We start from the raw sequence: 20,000 nt of genomic DNA, 5'->3' as shown, positions 1-20,000 counted from the left end.
ATAGATGCCATACAATATGAGAGTAAACACAACCAGTCCAGGATTTAAAGCTTTAATGCCAGGCAGTTACAGTTTTATTTAAATATGACCTATATGGGACTATTCCTCTCATATTGTCCAGTTTATTCAGTACAACCCATACAACAGTTTTTATACTGCCAGATGACTTTCTACTACTCTATATTTATTTGGTATGACTACTACAAGCAGGAATGTTACCAGCCTCGCAATGCAGCCTTTGCAGCCTATGTGCATGGGCTTCCTGATTTACAGCCCACTCAGCTGCAGCTGTAAAGGAAATAGAGACATATTTAGGCATACCTATCCATCACATACATGCACTGGACTTTAGTAAACAGTAATGGTATGACTACTTACACACTGCTGGGAAATCACCCCTATGCCTTGCTTCTTGGATCCACTCATCCAAGAGCTCCCTCTTTCTCTGCTTCAAATCAGCAGTCTGAGGGATACCAGTGACACTGGTGAGATCATGGGTGAGATGGTCCAAGGCTTCCGCTTTATACTGGGAGCCCTGGTACTGGCTCTGCAGCAGTCTCTCATCATGTTTTTTTACCAGGAGTCCTACCATGACCTTGGACTCCTGGATGCCCCAGCGCTGCACCCGGAAGTGCAATCCCTCTCCAATTCCTGCCATCCTGCCTACAGTGGGAAGCTGCAACCAGTTATGAGCTGTATTCCCACCTGTGGGGTTTAAATATGGCCAATTTCCCACCCTTTGCCGTGATTGGAAAGCTTTGAATATGCTGAGATAAGCTAAGCTACGGGCAAACCTGCTTAGCTAAGGTTGGCATTGCTTGAAGGGACAGGTTCAGCACTGCTTACCAATGAGCAAATCCACTTAGCTGGGCTAATCATTGCTTAGCAGTCATATTTACACAATGCTTATACCTGGTAAGCAGAGCTGTGCAAAGCTTAGCCTTGCTTATTTTCCATTTTATAGACTATCCGCTGTAAGGCATTGATTCATCATTCATTGCATATTATAAATTTGTTTACTGTCCCTGACATCCCCCAATGTGCTTTCATTACATTTATTCATGTGTGACTATACTGTATGTGGCACCTGTGTTTATATGGGGATTCCACAACTTTATTAAATTGACACCTCACATCTGGACCTAATGCATTACTCTGGTTAGCAAATATATGTTATTTAGTAGGTAATACTAAAAAAAAATGTTTATGTACTGCTTTCACATGTAAAATGGTTGCAGGCGGGATCAAACCAGGAATAGCTGTTCACAAAGCATACGCTTTAACCACTGCATTATTGCAATACTATTTATGTTGGATGTCTCTTGCTATTTAACTTCTTGTGCTGTTTAAGCTGGACTAAGCATAGCTAAGCAATGGACATACCCGCACAGCTACGCTTAAACTTTATCACATTTTAGGGGAATACACCAAAAATATGAGGCAAAGATCTGGGCATTCTGTGAAAATCTGTACAGTTGAGAGGTATGCTTGGTAGGGACGATTGTCCCTTATGCCTTTTGCCACAGATTATTTTGTCTTTCTGATGGGTTGGGGGTGTTACTAGCATTCTTACTCATTTTTAATTGCTGAAAAGCAATTTTGGAGTGCATGGGGTGTGGTATTGTGAGAGCTCTGCTCTCAGACACATCCCCTGCGCTCGTACACATAACCATTTCTGTTTTAGAGTATGGCAGTGCGCCTTCATAAATATGCATGGATTGCTGCCGTGCTGAATGGGAATGGTCTCTGCATGCAGGAATAACTTTCTTCCTGCACGGCTGCTTGCTGAATCTCAGGGTGAATGTAGTGCTTCATTTACTATGCTTTAGAAATTATTTCCATATATACACCATCTTCTTCAACTAGTCTTATGGTTCTCCTTTCCTGCTGTAACCTGTAGTACTGAATTTCCTCCTTGGCTTGATAGAGAAGACATTAGATTATTATTCTTTACCAGTACTTCACCTCTTTTTTCTTTAATATTACTGATATCAGTGGCAGTAATACACAAGGCATTTCATTCACTGCAGTACTGACTATGCCTTTGTTTAAATATTGATTCATATCTGAGTTTTCTTACTGTGCCAGTCTTCCTACATCTTCAAGTTATAAGCAAATTGTTATTCTGGTGGAATGGTGTTTTAATAGAGTATGCTTTGCATGAAACAGTCTGTGATTTGTGCTGAAGCAGAAGGTGTTCACACAGGGAAAAATGTAGCAAGTCCAGAAAGTTTCAAGTATCTTAGCTGTAAAAACGTGTGTGTATTGATAGTTTTCAGCCTAGTAATTCTAAGCATATGTATGTAGATGAATTAAAAATGTATACAGAAGTAATAAAGAAATAATACAACTGGTTATTTCTTTCTAACATATGTGCTAGTCATTCACTTCCCATTTCAGCCCCCACCCTCCACTCTTACTATGGTGTGGGGCCTAACTTAGAGTTCAGTTGTCTTCTAAGTGCAGTTAGTTCTGTTGAAAAGTAATGTTCTTATACAACTTTCACAGGTTCATAGATAAGTAAAAGGCTAGTTGCCCTTTTAGGCCATTTTAAGCCTCACCAATTTCCCTTTTTGTGCTCAAAATAACATCCATTTTTTGTAGATTGGCCTTACCCATGCCATAGTCAATAATTATATATTACCCCTAATAAGAATAACTGGGATCATACCATTGAAAATTTGAGGAGACCCATACATGGGATAAAGCATTTGGTAGTCCTGGGGTAAACTTCCTATTTCCCATCCATAAATCTAAGTTGCACTTGAAAATGGACAGGGATGAACTTTGTTTTATGTGGATGGGGAGACTGTTCCACATCAGCAATATCCTCTGTGAAATACACCTGTCCCTCCAAACCATTCCTTTCATTTTCCAGAAGATCCCTTGACTGAGTATTTCTGATGCCATTTGACTTACCGGCGTGCTGTAAAACTATCAATACTGGGTCATTGGATATCTTGTATGACACACACAGGTCACTTCTTAGCAGTCTCTAGGATACTGACTATACTGACAGAACTTTGAGTCTGTCCATGTAGGACATTTTGTTTAGGCCTTGTATTTTTTATATAAGGCATTTCTGAAAACATTTCAGTTGTTGCATGTATCTGGACAGATACATGCCAAAGCGGGCATTATATTCCATGACTGGCCTAATGAAGTCTGAGTAAACAGGGACAATAACATTCCTACATCTAGATATAATCCCTTTATTTATAAGCTGTGCAATATAGATGGACTTTCTTACAATAGTAGAAATATGTTGGTGAAAAGTTAGGTCACTCTCCACATAGGTTCCCAAATAATGAACAACTGTGTCCTCTCTTAGGGGAGTATTATCAAAATAGTAGTTTCTTCGGGGATGACTTCCCAAAGGATACAATAATGTATTTTTGGCATTTAGTTTCAGACCATAATTTGGGCTGCAGTTATTTATTTGTGACAAACCTTTCTGCAAGAAGTCATTTTAAGTTTATTATTTGCAGTGGTGGTGCTGCGATAGCATTGTCGCCTCACAGCAAGGCGTTGTCCCGTTTGATTCTCAGCTAGAGCCTCTTCTGTGTGGAGACATGCATGAATGGGTGTACCTTTGTTGAAGGTTGTGCTTCAGGGCCGGCAACTCGGCAAGTAAAAATCAACTGCCAATCATTAGCGGACCGGAGTTCCGCTGTGGCGACCCTTAACCAGGAAAAGCCGAAAGAAACAACAAAACAGCATTTTATATATTATAATAATAATTATTATACTATTAAATACTTTTTGGCCTCCACAAACAAAATCCTTTCTTATAAAAACTGTCTCCATGTAATTTAATTGTTAGTAAAATAATGCAGTAGTAAATGAAATTATGTGGAAATGAAAGCATTTTGTTTTTGTGTTTTTGCTTTCTGTAGAAATACATGAACAAGAGGTTGTAAGTGTACTCATGACGATGTATATCTGTGATTACAGATAAATATATATATATATATATATATATATATATATATATATATATATATATATATATATACACACACACACACACACACACACACACACACACACACACACACACACAAATCATCATTTTATTCATACATATATTGCATTGGTATTAATACAATTATGTTATTACATAAGCATTCCATATATTTCTGTACAGACTCATTACCGTATACAGATAAATTTATGCATTCCTTTGCATTACTATTATAAAATTATAGATACATATTTGCAGTTACACGTATTTCTTCTAGCAAATACCTTCATTTATATAGCCTTCTGTGAAACCCCTGCACTCATTTATATAACCTTCTGTGACACCCCTGCACTGGCCCAGTAATCAAGGAGCCTCAATCATCACCACTGGCAACACTGGGAACATACACACTGGGAAGATGACAAGTAGGCACACAGTAGCACACAGAGATCACAATCAGTCTGGGGATGGTTTCTCCCTCTTTCTCCAGATCCCCAATAAGACTCCCCACTGGCACAGCTATAAGGCTGAGATCTCAGTTCAGTGGCCAAACCAAGATCTCCAATACCCTCTCTATCCAACCAGTGCTTTGTGCCCCTGCCCAAATAGTTGACACACACACACTTTGAGATTTGATTTATATACAAACACACACACACACACACACACACACACACACACACACACACACACACACACACACACACACACACACACCTGGGAATGTTGACCAGGTTAACTAGCTATGCCCCCTTTTGCCCAGACTATAAGGTAGTTCCAACTGCCACCAGCCACTCTTTATCAGCTACTTTACAGCCCTTAACAAAGGGTTCCAATCCTACTGTGTAATGTTATTATTAATCCAAAAGGTAGTTTGACCAAGATCCAGGCTATAGGGGTAGCCTGTACAGTGTCACCAAATAGATATGCAAGTACCCTAAGAGCTTAAATATCTCTAAACTGACACGCCACAATTGAAAGGTTTAAATATATTTAATAATAAATAATAAAAGAACAAGATAATACTTAGTAAGTAATCAGTTGCATCAGAGCTCAAATTCACAGGAAATATTTAAAGACACTGCAGGACAGTCTCAAATAAATAAAGAAAACATCTACGCTATACTTTAATGTATTCCTATCTGAATCTAAAAGAGTTACTATGCCCCAATAACTTAATTACATCAAGGTAAGTGCAGAAGGTGGTGATGAGTGCATGTTGTCAGGTCAAAGATAAATACAAAATGTCCTATCTCTCTTTCTCTCTCTCTCTCTCTCTCTCTCTCTCTCTCACTCTATCAGGGAGTTCTTAAATTAATATCAAATATTACTGCTGGGTTAGCTTGGATGACAGTACATTTTGTCACCTGACTTTAGTTCCCAAGCTAAACCCCATTGTGAGGAACCAGGATTTTAACATCTCCCTGTGAAAAATACATATCTCTCAGATCTTTTCAACTGCTGGAAGACATAAAACAACAAAACACTTATAAAACAACACAGAGAGTCCCCTAGTGTAGACATCCTGTCTCCCGTTGACTGAAACTGTAAGATTACTTTTATAGCACAAGTGTAAAACAATTTAATTTCAACTATTTTCTTGAAGTTAGCCCACTATGTTCTAGTTCCCACTGTTAAAATATATATATATTCACACAATTACAGTAGTTTATACACATTTCCGTTCTAAGCCAGCAGGGCATGTTGTGGTTACATTTTACCTCAGTACATAACATACAGTTCTAACACAGTTGTAGCACAAGCATCTTACGTGAAGCATGTTGTCATTCACAGATGACACATAACCACTTCCAAAATTCCAGATAGCTGGGCTGACAGTATCTCCTTCTGTTACATTTGTATATAAATCATATTAATATTCACAACTGACATATAATTATTTACAAACTTTCATACAACTTTGCTGGCAGTATTTCCCTTTGTCCCACCTTCTTATAGTTCATTTTTCAAACCTATGTTTATTATGACCAAATAAATAATACTATACAACTGTGATCTCCTCGCCACTACCTGGTCAACCCACTCAGTAAGCTGTTTGGGTCTACACTTCTGTAGGCGCTCACCTAACTCCTGCAAGATGTCAATCTTTTTCCAGTCACTTCCTCATCCAGGCATGACTTGCTAAGAAGGCGGACTATAATCTTGGTCTTATTATCTGACCAGATCAGAGTATGCTCTTGTGCCTTCACAGGTATTGCCATCATTCAAAATGTCAGAACCATAATGAAGAAAGTAAGGGCAATACTGTGGCTTCCAGGGTTAGAACCACTCTTGCTGGGATGTGATATTATCTTAGCCAAACCCAGTTAATCAACAGGGGCATAAGACCAAGTACTGCTATTATCATCAGGTTTAGTTTAAACAAAAATAGTTTGTCATGTGCATTTTTTTTGTTTTGTTTTGTTTAAAAAATACATTCATATTTCATTGATATGGTGGATAAAAAAATATAGGGGGGATTGCAGAGCTAAATATTCCTATGTGTGTTACTACCAATATTTATCAAATGTTGGGTGATTTGTGGTGAGAAGGTATGCCAAAGGATATTAAATGGCAGAAATTATGCTTCATGGTTGTGTAAACTCTGATATGATTTAATTTTGTTTTTTGTAATTATTGTCAGCTGTGAACATATCTGAGCCTATCCACATGCTCCCACTGCATGCTGATAACAGCTTAGGATTGCTATGGACTTTGTCACTTTCCACATTTTGTTCACATGAACCCGTGTCTGCATTCATGGGCAGCCAAGAACAACTTATGGCCAAAAGTGGACATATACATTCACGTATTATTGCGATTCATAGAGATAAGCATAAAATGGTCTATTTTGCTTATGAAATGCATACACTAACCTGGATTTACATGAAATAGTTTAACATCACCATATTAATTTGTGATTACTCAAGTTAGGTTGCAAATGACTTATAAAACAGTGGACCTTTTGGAGTTAGAAAAAGTAATATAAATATTGTAAACTAATATGACACATTTTAGAATGATATAAAATTAGTAAGTTCATTTCATGAAATGTATCTGTTACTGGTATGATGGGCATATTACAATGGCTTTTCATGATTACTTTAAAGCTGTCAATTGTGAATGTAAAATCTTTACTTCAACAGTAGAAAAGTTTAGTGATCAGTGAGAAAATCATTTACTTTGGTTTCATGTATTGATTGTGCATACATGGTAGAAATGAGTTGCTTTAATTGTGAAGTACTGACGTGGTAAGGATTTGTTGTTGGCTGAATAATCTGTCTTTACTTGGATATTTTTGTGTCACTGAAGAATGAAATAATGACAGTACCATGAAAACAAGACAGTGGTAGGGGCTTGGGTAAAGATACATTTGTTAAAGTATTTGCTTTACTGTCCTGGATGTATTACTTATACTAAAGGCATCTGTACAGCAGAACTTTACTTGGCTGGACTGAAATTTTGCATGTGTATATAATCATGGTAGTCCTGTCACTTACCTTTTCTATATGAGGATGACAGGCTGGCATTCACTGTTTTGTTTAAACTGATGTCTGCATCAAAGGTTTTTTGCTTATGACTATGGCATCTTTTTTCATGATGCAGAACAAGAGATCAAGGCAGAGAAAGGATAACTTCAGCCATGAGGAAAACTGTACCCTTATGGGAGCTCTTAGGACATATGGGAACTGTCAGTTTGGTAAAGTGGGAGCCCAAACAAGCTAAGAGGACAAAAGGTTAGAATCAAGTTGTCCTGGACATTAATGCAGTTGGTTTAACAAAATGCACATTAACATAGTGCAAGAAGAGGGCAGATGATATGGCAGGATGTACTAGAAGCAAGGCATGACAGCATCCAACTGCCCAAACTAGTACGGCCAGGGGGTGGCTCTAACATTAGATGAGGAATACCTCCTTTCCTTCCACGGGGATGAGTATGACACAGAAAATGGTGGCAATGGAATAATCAGAGGTGGTGTGAACACTGGCTACTACCAATGTCTTCAGCAGTGACACCCAACTGCTCAGGCAGGTTTAGAAACAGTAACATATATAGAGAAATGTATGCTGACATGGAATGATTACATTAACCACATGACAATTACTATTAATAGGTAACCCTTCCATGTCTATACAGAATGGCAATGAAGGCAGTGTTTATAGTAAGTGCCCACCCACACCTCCTTAATAATCATTCAGTAGTGTATGCTATTATTGTATTAATAATGTATTCAAATAATTCTTTACAAGGTCAGCAGTGCAAACAAACAGTTCCACTACACCAATACATTTGAAGGGCATCAGCAGCAAAATGGATGTTGAAGATGATGATGATGATGATATGATAACATAGTTGTATTAGAGGCAACCTGAGGAAAGTGTTATGCAGTCCACAAGCTTAATGGTAGGATCACACCACCCAACATGTTAGTAACTTTACAGGAAGTGACAGTGCATCACAAAAACAAGCACATGCTGACAATGCACTTACACTAGTACAGGAGGAAAACCCATGCACTTCTACACCAGTATCTCCAATGCCAGATGAACAATTTCAGGATGATGGCAAACAAGCAGCAAAACAGTGTCCACAGTGGCACTTTTACAAAAGGGAGCCAGATGCAGAAACTTGTTATAGTTTCCCCAGAAACAGATAAAGTATGCCATGACGATGTTATGCTCAGACCATTGCCACAGATAGCTAGAAATGGTCAGAGTCCTGCAAGGTATGTGTGAGGAATTCCAGCACTACTTGTAAATGGCACAGAGTAGTGATAATGCCATGATCGCACTGATGTGTAGTATGTTGGTACACCAAGCATCTTTGGCCACCTCCATTTGTACACTAGTTAGGAATTACTTCAAGCAGGCATCCATCTTGTAGGGGGAAGAGGATGTGCTACTGTCTAGAATCATGAGGCAGATCACTTTAGACTTCAGGTGTTTCTCAATAAAGCACTGTAATGAGTCTGGGGAACAAGCACAACAGGTTTCATGCAAGCCATGTCAGCATTCATCTACAACTAGCAGAACTTCTCATTCGAGGTCCCATTCAATCAAGGACAGCACAGATAACCTTTGACCATTCGTGTAATGACTGAATACCAACCATTGTTTCTAAGTGAATAATTTGTAATGTCTGAAAATAGGTAAATTAAGTTAGGCTTCCTCATGATTTTCCTCATCATTTGAAGAAAGGTTAGGTCAATCCTAGCTCATGCAGTAGAGATAAACTAAAAAAACTATTATGAGAATGTTTGTTTCCATGTCAATGAGAACTAAAAAAAAATTAAATTGTACACTTCAACATTTGATTTTTATTCACATTGAAGTTCATAGGTAAGTACTAGGCTAGCTGCCCTTCTGGACCATTTTAAGCTTAGCCAATTTCCCTTCATAGGTGAGAATCAAATCCTGTATATTTTGTGTCAGAGGGAAGCACCTTAACCATTAAACCAATCCTAACCCCTTGTAATGCATTCACAGCATGAACAGCATTGCTATTAAACTAGACAGTCTTCATAACCATGCTGCTGTGGCCATTGTGACTGCCCCAATCAGAAGTATTAAAGTCAAAACTTTTATAAGATGCAATATTAAAGGCAACATTGGCACCAGTCTTAGAAAACAGCATTGTTTATTATACATAGTAAATGAAAAAATGCAGGTTTTTATCAAACAGAAGTCTAAGGACTAACAACAGGCTCATAGCCAGTATCTTCAAAATGGTTCCATGTGGCTAAGTTATAATATTTTTCAGTACAGGCCTCAGTCTCTTTCATAGGTTCATAGGTTCATAGGTAGGTACTAGGCTATCGGCCCAAGGGCCAACTTAAGCCTAGCCAGCAAGGTTCCCTGGCTTACGCCACCCAAAAAAGTTATTTTCCTGTGCCACTGTCGAGCAGAGACACAGAAGTGATCCCCGGGGTGTACTTCCTATTTCTTTCCTTCTCTAAGTACTTCAGGACTCCATTAACAGGAACAAATTTAGATTCAGGTGTTCAATTCCTTATTGCTACATTAGTCTTTTCAGTAACTGACATTTTTTCTTTCTATCTTTTAGAAGTTCAGGAGTCCTTTAATAGGAACAAAGTCTTTTTACTTTACTGTCTCAGTCCCAGAACTACTGCTTCAGTCATCAAATTCCCAACACCCAACTTCTCAAAAGCCAAACATGCACTTCCCAGGGTCTTTATTTATCCATTCATTATTACTGCTTTAATTGCTTTATTAACTAAACCTCCTCTGTATAATCGAGTGAAGGTTTTCTCTTCTCTCTGCTCTTAAAGAAATATGCCTGCCACTGTAAAAAAACGTTCTTCCTTGACAAAACAGTGTTTTATTTTCAACATCTTTACTGTCTGTATTCTACACACACTATTTACATCTATAGCTAAAAATGTTTGGGACAGCTGTATTTTTCCATTTGGCAATGTCCAGCATGCTTTGCTGCAATTAACCCTTTTAATGAAATCATCAGCATTATGCATATTGGTTGAATTATATGCCTTTGACAAGCTATCTATGTTGTAGTGGATTAAGGCAAAACAGTGCCATTCTATAAACAGCGAGAACTCATTTAATGCTTTTTTTCATTTTGTTCTCCTTAATAAGAGGTCTTGGGCAACTGTCAAAGTCAAAGAGCTTATTCAGCCTCCTCACTGAGTATATATAGTATTATGGGGCTTTTGTACTCATTTTATTATTTCTTCATTATTTCACATAGAGCTTCAGTTTATGACTATGGTATCCCATAATGATTTAAGTTACTTTTCTTTATTCAAACTACCAATAACATGACACTACAGAGCTAGCCTGCCTTCCCAAAACTGAGAACTTCTTTGATCACTTGGGAAATGGCAGGCATTTCTTCTTGCTCAGTCTTTGCTGTACATTTGGATAATGTTGTTTCTGTATCTAGACTTCCACATCAGCTGTAATACATGCTTTGGAACATTGATTTTTACAGTGGGGACTACTTCTGTCTTTTGAACCCTCACTTGTGTGCAAACATTGCTACTTGCTTTGTCTGATGCGTTTTGCTTTTAGATTTCTTCCTTACACTGTTCACTTTTGATGCTAAACTCAGTACACTAAGTTTCATGGAAAGATAAACTGTTTCCTGTGAAAATTTTTAATCTTTCCCATTACAGAGGTTATTGCACCCACAGAACTAACATTTAAGCTTTTACCTGAGTATTTTCAGCACATGATTCTTCCTGCCTGTCACCAGTTTCAGATTTTTCACTGGCAATATAACATTTTTCCATGAAATGTTCTTGTTTTTCCCTACAGATGCTTTTAAGTGTAAATTTTGTTTGACTTCACAGATACTGTTCTGCATAAATGATGTACACATACAGTGATGTTTTTATACACCTCTTATGAACTTATTCTTGTTGAATATCTTGCTTTATCACATGTACTCTGTGGTCACTAATTTGAGCTAGACTTGTCAGATTTGCTTCAGTGAATAACGCAGCACTACTACTTACTGTGGCTTCCTTATTATCATTCATCCTATCCTTCTGAGTCAGACTTGTTGATCAGAGAGACTTGGATCAATGGCTAGACAATTTACTCTGCCTTTTCTGTCCATTGCTTCAATGCTTCGGCCTAGTAAGAGCCATGATTGCAGTTTTAATTACTATGCACAAAAAGCATTTTCTAACTGTAATCAGGGATAAGACAAAGAAAATACATCATTCATTTTTTTAATAATTCTATCTATACTTTCCATTGCTTTACTTGGTATCATCTTCTCCCTAAAACTTGTTTGAATTTAAGTGACTTACCTGAAGGTCTCTCCTACCATCACAAGCACTGCAGTCTCATTGTTCATAGGCTCATAGGTGTGTACTAGGCTAATGGTCCTGGAGCCTTTACAAGCCTAGCTCATAGAAGTGCCCTGGCATTGTGCCACCCGACGTTAGTTCCCAGTGACTCTATCAAACAGAGACACTGGAGTGATCTTCGGTGTGAACTTTCTATTTCCCATCCACTCATCAAGATTTCTCTTGAAGAGGGCCAGTGAGGTGTTCTGCTTGACATATATGGGAAGTCTATTCTAGAGCATGGGCAGTCTCTGAGTTATGAACCTGTCCCTCCAGCATGTTCTGTTGATTGTGGTAATGAGGTTGAGGTCTCTGGAATGTGTGGTTCGGAGGGATTTGGATTTCTTAAGATGCAGCATTTCTAACAGAGCTGGGTCAGACATGGCTTTGTAAGTCAAGCAGAGATCACCTCTTAGTAGATGATACAAGGCAGAGAATAGCTGGAGTTTTTTGAGTCTGTCCATGTAGGACATGTGTTTAAGGGTAGGATCATCTTCGTGGGGTACTTTTGTGTCCTCTCCAGCTGTTGCAGGTGTCTAGTGAGGTACATGCCAAATGGGGAATTATACTCTATGATTGGTCTAATGAGGGAAGAGTAGAGAGAAATGATGACTTCCTTCTTCCTGGATGCAAAAACCTTGGTAATGAGATGTGCCATGTAGAAGGACTTTCTGATCACAGTGGCAATGTGGTGGTCAAAGGGGAGGTTGCTGTCAACCTGTGTCCCCATATATTTTATAGCGCCTTCACTGTTCAGTGGGCTCCCATCGATGTGGTAATTAGTGGGAACTGAGTTTTTCCCCAAAGGGGATGACAATGCATTTTCTGCCATTAAGCTTAAGGCCGTGGTTTCAACACCAGTCATTGGTCTCAGTGAGGCCTCTCTGTAGGAGGTCTGCATCATTTGGGGAGTTAATAATGGCTCCCAGCTTGTAGTCGTCTGGAAACTTGGTCAGCCAGAGTCCCTCCATGTTGGGCTGGGCTTCTGAGAAGTAGATGCCAAACAGGAGAGGACCTAGGACTGATCCCTGTGGAACTCCACTCATGACTGGTCAGCAGTCTGACTTGGAGTTTGCTACTTTTACACTGTGGGTTCTATCTGTGAGCCAATTTGCAACCTACCTAACGATAGAGGGGTTGACGCCTAGTTTGGTGAGTTTATCAATAATTCCTGTGTGAGGAATGGTATCAAAGGCCTTGGCCAAATTGAGGTAGGCTGTATGAACTGCCTTACCTTCATACACAGCTCTGCTGACTGACTCAAAGAAGTCAACCAGGTTGAGAAGGCATGACCTACCTTTCACAAAACCAAATTGCGTGGGATCTAGAGTTTGGAGATTCCCTATATCCTTGTTACTTAGGTCCATGATGATGTGCTCCATAGCCTTACATATCAGACTCATCAGGCTAATGGGCTGATAATTTCCAGGGTCTATAGTCACTCCTCCTTTATGGAGAGGGATTACTGTAGCAGTGCACCATTCGGTAGGGACAAAGCCTGAGGTGAGGCTGTGAGTGAACAGGGCACACAGATGTGGTGCCAGTTCACTTTGTAATCATGTAGAACACAGCCAGGGATATTGTCGGGTCCCATGGAAGCTGTATTCTTGGCCTTGGACAACAAAGCTTTAACCTGTGCTGCAGTAATGCTGGGTGCCAAGCATTCTTCCAGTATTAAGATTGGTCCTTTATGTGGGAGAGAGGGGTAAAGTTTGCACTGAATCTGTCACCCAGTATGTTGGCAATATCTGTTGGCTCAGTATAGGAGGTACCATTCTACAGTAACTCAGAGCAAATCTGGGTATTGCCGTGGAGATTCTTAATATAACTATAGAACGCTTTGTGGTTGTTTTTAGTGTCTGTTACAATTCTGCCTTCATAGCTGGCTTTGAAGGTTTTGATGAGAGATGTCAACTTTTTGTTGAGACTGATAAGGGAATTTTTCCAGTCTTGGGACTTCTCCTTTTTCTGCAGCAGTTTCTTCCTTCTGCTGTAGAGTTTATTAATGGCAGGGGACCACCAGATTGGCTTCCTTTTTTTGGAGGCGAGCGTCTTGGTTCTGTTGGGTATGGCTAGTTCCATGCATTTATGTACGTGTTAGTACAGTGCATTGGTGTATGATTCAGCAGTCATGCATCTATTTTCCATTAGCATGGGTGCTGTAAAGTTAGCCACCTCTGATTTTAAGAGTCCAAAGTCAGGTTTGGAGAAGTTTTCATGGTGGATACCTTTGTGGGGGTGTGGGTGAGATGTGGATTTCCATGGTGATTAGTTTGGGGTTGGCTCTAACCAGGGAGGAATTGACTGCTAGTGTAGAGCAACAGTTACCCATGTTAGTAATAACCAGATCAAGGATATTGCTTCCTCTAGTGGGGGTAAGAATGTGCTGGTCCAGGGCACTGGAACTGATGAATTCCAGGAAGTGTTGGGTCAGTGCATTGGTGCATGAGTAGTTTTCCCAGTTGATGGAGGGGTAGTTGAAGTCACCTAGTATGAGAGTGTTGGGTTGGATCTTAATAGTCTCTAGGGTGCTTAGGAATGTGGAGTGAGAATCTTGGGACATGGTTGGAGACCTATAGCAGGCAGCAACCTGAATCACCATCATACCATTGTTAGTTGTACCTGGAGTGTCTCAGATGCATTATGCTGGGCTACTAGTCTGGAGGTATGCATATCCTTTATGATTATGAAGACACCATCAGCTTTGGAGCTTCAGTCCATGTTTTGCGGCCGAAAGATGTGGAATGAGTTATAGCCTGGTAGTGCAGGGGTGCTTTCTGATGCTTTAAACCAGGTCTCCATTACAGCACAAATGTCGGTGTTCTCCATTTTGAGGAGTGCTTCGAGTGAGTGCATTGTCTAAATCTTTTCTTAGAAAAAGCAACTTGTACCAGTATTCTTTAATGTCAGTTTTTCATTACCCTGCCTTTATGTGCCCGATGGATGGACCCATCTTCCTTTTGATTAGAGCTCTTGAATTTTGTCTCAACAAACATATACATGTAGTTAAAGCTTTCTACAAAGTTACTGTGTCTCTTACCATATATTGCAGTCTCCTTTTTCTCTCCTTGATATTGTTTTCTTGCTATCAAAGGGGGAATAAACACCACCCACTCTCCTCATCCTTCCTTGCTATGTTGTGTTTTCTCTGAAAAGGTTACACCAGAAGACATTTTATTTTCAGTTTTCCCTTTCTCCTAGCTTACTGACACCAGGAATCAGACTACTAAGAGAAGATGTCAGACAAATAATCCATCCAATCCAAATAAAAAGGGTTCTTTTCTCAAAATGGATTAGTCCTCTGCTGTAGAATGACTATGCCAAGACTCGGGGCTTTCCATCCCCCCCATCCCTTCCTCCTGTCCCTCCACCCCATTCCTCTTTTACCAGGCTTTCACAGAGGCCAGCAGTCTGGCCATAAATAGTCTGAGACAAATGGGTGCTAAGAATAATTACACTATCAGGCTGCAATGACACTTCTACTCCCTATTTTGCAATACTTTTAGGCTCAGATACCTTATCGTGTAAGTTTCTTTTTTTCTACTGGGTCTAATTTTGTTGGCTGCTCTGAATGAGATGTATGATTACATACCTCTTAAATGGCGCAGTTTCTTTTTCTCTCTGTATCTTCATTCTTATACTTTTAGGGATTAGTACTATGTCATGACCTTTGTTTAATTCATATACTCTTATGAATGTGTCATGTGGTTGCTTCTTCCACTTTTTTCCAAGTTAGATAGAGCTGGTTCTATTCCTCACATTGACAATGTGATCTACCAAAATGACAAGCTTCTTCCAACTGCTTCAACAAGTTTTATAGTGGGGAAAGCTTTTCTTTATTGTGTAATGTGATCAGATGGGTACTGCATCAACAGGATGAACACCCTCCCCAAGAAACAATTTGTAGTACTAGATATGCAATGAGATACTGTTCTGTATGTCCATGAATGCATGCTATTATTAATAAGGACTTTTTCACACGCGTACTACTGCTTTATCAACCTATCCATACTGCCTGAATCTAGCAGTCCTTGGAGCTCACTGGCATCTACTAAAAGATTGCACATAATTGTTTTTGCGGTAATGCAATAACACAATTAAGTTTCAACCATTGTTGCAGGTGATTTACATCAGTGTTCTACTCTGGTAAACACAATTTTGATAAATAAATAAATGCAAGCAAACATTCCTCTAACATACAATCACTAATAACATATTTGATAGTGGTTATAGCTTATATTGCTGTAACAGTGTTACTATCTCTAGCATGATATCCAGCATTGTGAACATGTTTCCACATTTTAACAAAAGTATGTCTATATTTGTCACTTTTTTTGTTTATTTGTTACCAACACTTGACACAAGCTTCCTGCAGGTCTAGACTGTTCAGTTCTATACGTAGTTTCCTGACATAATATTTTTTTCTACTAAATCAGCAAATATCTCAATCTCCTTAGGACTATTTGTATCACACTTTTTTTAAAGCAGTAGGCAAAGTTCTCTAAAATTCATCAATAGCTAGCATTTCCATCATTTTAATTTTACTATAATGAATCTCAAGATCCAAACATAAAAGGATTATATGATTTAAATCACATAAATGTGGTCTTATTGTTTTGTTATGAAACTTCTTAGCTTGTGTGTCAGAAATGAAACCAGCTCTACCATGCAACGTCTTTATAGCCTTATAGAGGTCCTGATCCCCATTTCCTTTGATGTCCATGAAAACTTTCAACAGCTCATTTAGTTTTTTCATACAACTTGTATGTCACTTTCTCTAGTTAGCTGTTTTAGTGGTGGAACTGCTGTTTATATAACAAATGACCTCACCACTGCCACTAACCCTTCAGGAGAGATATAAACACAGAGAGTTGTCATTGAGATGCCATTGCAATGTACAAAGTCTGCTATTGCAAGTACTAAATTATCTCGGTCCACCACCGTACATCATAGTCAGTAATGAATCACCAGCTTTAAGGGACAGGTCACCTTGCCAGAAGAGTCCATGCAGCTCCCATTATCATGACACGGCAAAATCTCTGTCACAGGGGGCCTGTTGTATTGCATCAATAAGACAGTCCAAGGGTCTCAGCAAACTTCCATGCAAGAATAAGTTATTCTTGGATGGAAGGGACCATTCCCGTGCAGCACTGCAGCATGCCATACATATTCATGAAGGCATGCTGCCGTGCTGTAATACATGGTTTTGTGTACGGGCACGGGGGGGGTCAGAGCAGTGCTCTCACAATACACACGCCCCCTGCACTCCATAATTGCCGTACAGCGAGAGTGTCCATGGACACCATTATTTCACAACTGGAAAAGAAATCTGGACAGAGTCATAAAAAAGGAACAAATAGGGACAAATGTGAGATATTGCTCTCACAAACGTATAAAGTTGAACGACTGACAGGCACTGCATTAGCATGAAGTCCCCAAAGGGTATGAAGTGTAAAACTCAAATGTCTGCCATTACATACTAACTGCGATCCCTAATGCTTTGCCACTAATCTGTCAGAAAGCCACAATTGTATGAAAAATGGACCAAAAATATAAGGCAAAAATCTGGACATTCTGTGACAATCTGTACAGCTGAGAGGCATGGCGTACACTGTTACTGTCTGTGGGGCATACCTCTCAAATGCAAAGCCTGTCATGTCATCACTGTTTTAAAAGCACAGCCCCCCCCCCCATGGATGATGCTGCAGAAATCAATGTGCATACCCCTACAGTACAAAACTAACACAGAACAGTTTAATTTTTTTTTTTTCAGTCCGCAATAAAGTTTAAGGGTAGCTGAGCAGGTGTGCACATCCCACAGCTCTGCTCAGCCTAGCTTACATATCACAAGGAGCTAAATATGAATATACCTCAAGCAATGCCAATATGGAAATAGTGAATTGGTTAGAGCATTCACTTGACAAATAGCCATTACTGGTTCAATCCCCACTGAAGCCAATTCACATTTTACATGTGAAAGAGGTACATATATGTTTTAATAATTAGATAGTAAATAACATATATTTGTAAACCAGAGCAGTGTAGTAGGTACAGATGTGAGGTGTCAGTCTAATAAAGTTATGAAACCCCCCATATAAACACAAGTGCCCCATACAGTATAGTCACACAAGAATAAATTTAATGAAAGCACATAGGGGATGTCAGGGAAGGTAAACAAAATTATAATATGTCAGGAATGATGAATCAATCCCATATAGCTGATAGTCTATAAAATAAAATGTAAGCAATGATAAGCATTGCACAGCTCTGCTTACCAGGTGTAAGCATTGCTAAAATATGAATGTTAAACAATGAGTAGCCTAGCTAAGTGAATTTGCCCATTGGTAAGCACTGCTGAACCTGCCCCTTTAAGCACTGCCAGTAGCTTAGCTTAGCTCAGAATATTCAAAATCATCTGACCACAGCAAAGGGCAGGAAACAGCCATATTTAAACCTCACTGGTGGGAATACAGCTCATAACTGGTTGTAGCACCCCACTGTAGGCAGTATGGCAGGTGTTGGAGAGGGAGTGAGGTTAAAGGTGCAGAGCAGGGACATACAGGAGTCCAAGGTCATGGTAGGACTCCTAAATAAAAACCATGATGTGAGACTGCTGCAGAACCAGTACCAGGGCTACCAATAAAAAGCAGAGGCCGGGGAAAGTCTTGCCCATGATCTCACCAGTGCCACTGGCATCCCTTGGACTGGTGACCAGGTCCAGCACCACTATGCCGACTTGAAGCAGAGGAAGAGGGAGCTATTAGACCAGTGGGTCCAAGAATCATGGCAGAGGGGTGATGTCCCTAGCATGTGTAAGTATTCATATCAATAACTGTTTACCAAAGTTCAGCCTGTGTATGTGATGGATAGGTTTGCATAAATATTTTTCTATCTTCTTTACAGCTCCAGCTGAGTGGGCTGAGAACCAGTAAGCCCATGCTAGCAAGTTGCAAAGGCTGTGTTATGAGGCTGGAGAGTAACAATCTAGCTTGTAGTATTCATACCAAATAAATATAACATATAGAATGTCACCTGGCAGTATTAAAAATGGGTATGGTTTGTAATGAATAAACCAGACAATATCAGAGTAATAGTCTCATATATAGGTTATATATAAATAAAACTGTAACTGCTTGTCAATAAAATTCAAAACCCTGGACTAGTTGTGTTTACTCTGGTATGGTATGAACTGAAATGTGTGCAGGTTATGCATAGCAACTATAGCTCTGAAAGCATTAAACAATCAAGTCTCATCTAACAAAGTTAGTCCCTTTGTAAGACATAAGATTAATTGATATGAAATCTTTTACTCACCAAGATCTGATATCTGAATAGTAATGTTATGTTAACCACTATTTTCCACACTGTGCAATGTCAAAAGGTATGTATAGGAATGTATGTATAGGAATGTTGTAACTGCAAGGTCACATTGTACAACAAAGAGAGAATGAGACAGAAATCATTCAAAAAAAACAGCAGCAGTTTCTCAATAGCTCCTTCTGATGAACCACAAACTTGTTGCATTTTAGAAGAAACAGACAAAGTTCATATCCCAGGAGTGGTAGCAAGCTGTATGCATAATTTCAACTAGGATTTTGTGAATATGTGTAGAAACAGTCAGGTAGTGTTGACATAAATTCCTTCCACAGGTCTTCCAGGTAAGAGAAGGTATAAAGTAGCTATAAGAAGGCTGTAGTTATACTGTGCCAAACACTCAAAGTCCAAACCCAAGGCTGCAAATGACAGTGAGATAAGTACATACACCAAGCGGTCTCCCTCAAAAAATGTTCAAAAGTGTCATGCTGTCACAGCTACTGGTCCCTGCTCCCAACAACCAGGGTGACTGATAGAAATCAAGGCAGAGCACACACACACACACACACACACACACACACACACACACACACACACACACACACACACACACACACACACACAGTATGAGTGCACATATGTAACCCTGACTATGTGAATATGGGTAGAAACAGTCAGGTAGTGTTAACAAACATTTCCTCCACAGGTCTTCCAGGTAAGAGAAGGTATAACGTAGCCATAAGAAGGCTGTAGTTATACTGTGTCCAACACACACTGTCCAACCTCAAGGCTGCAAATGACAACAAGATAAGTACATACAACAAGTGGTCTACCCCAAGAAATGTTTGTCATGCTGTCACAGCTACCAGTCCCAGCTACCAGCAACC

Source organism: Protopterus annectens, chromosome 2.part0, assembly GCF_019279795.1.
Source record: "Protopterus annectens isolate FY-2018-M chromosome 2.part0, PAN1.0, whole genome shotgun sequence".
Taxonomy (NCBI): domain Eukaryota; kingdom Metazoa; phylum Chordata; order Ceratodontiformes; family Protopteridae; genus Protopterus; species Protopterus annectens.
This window is presented reverse-complemented; position numbering follows the sequence as displayed.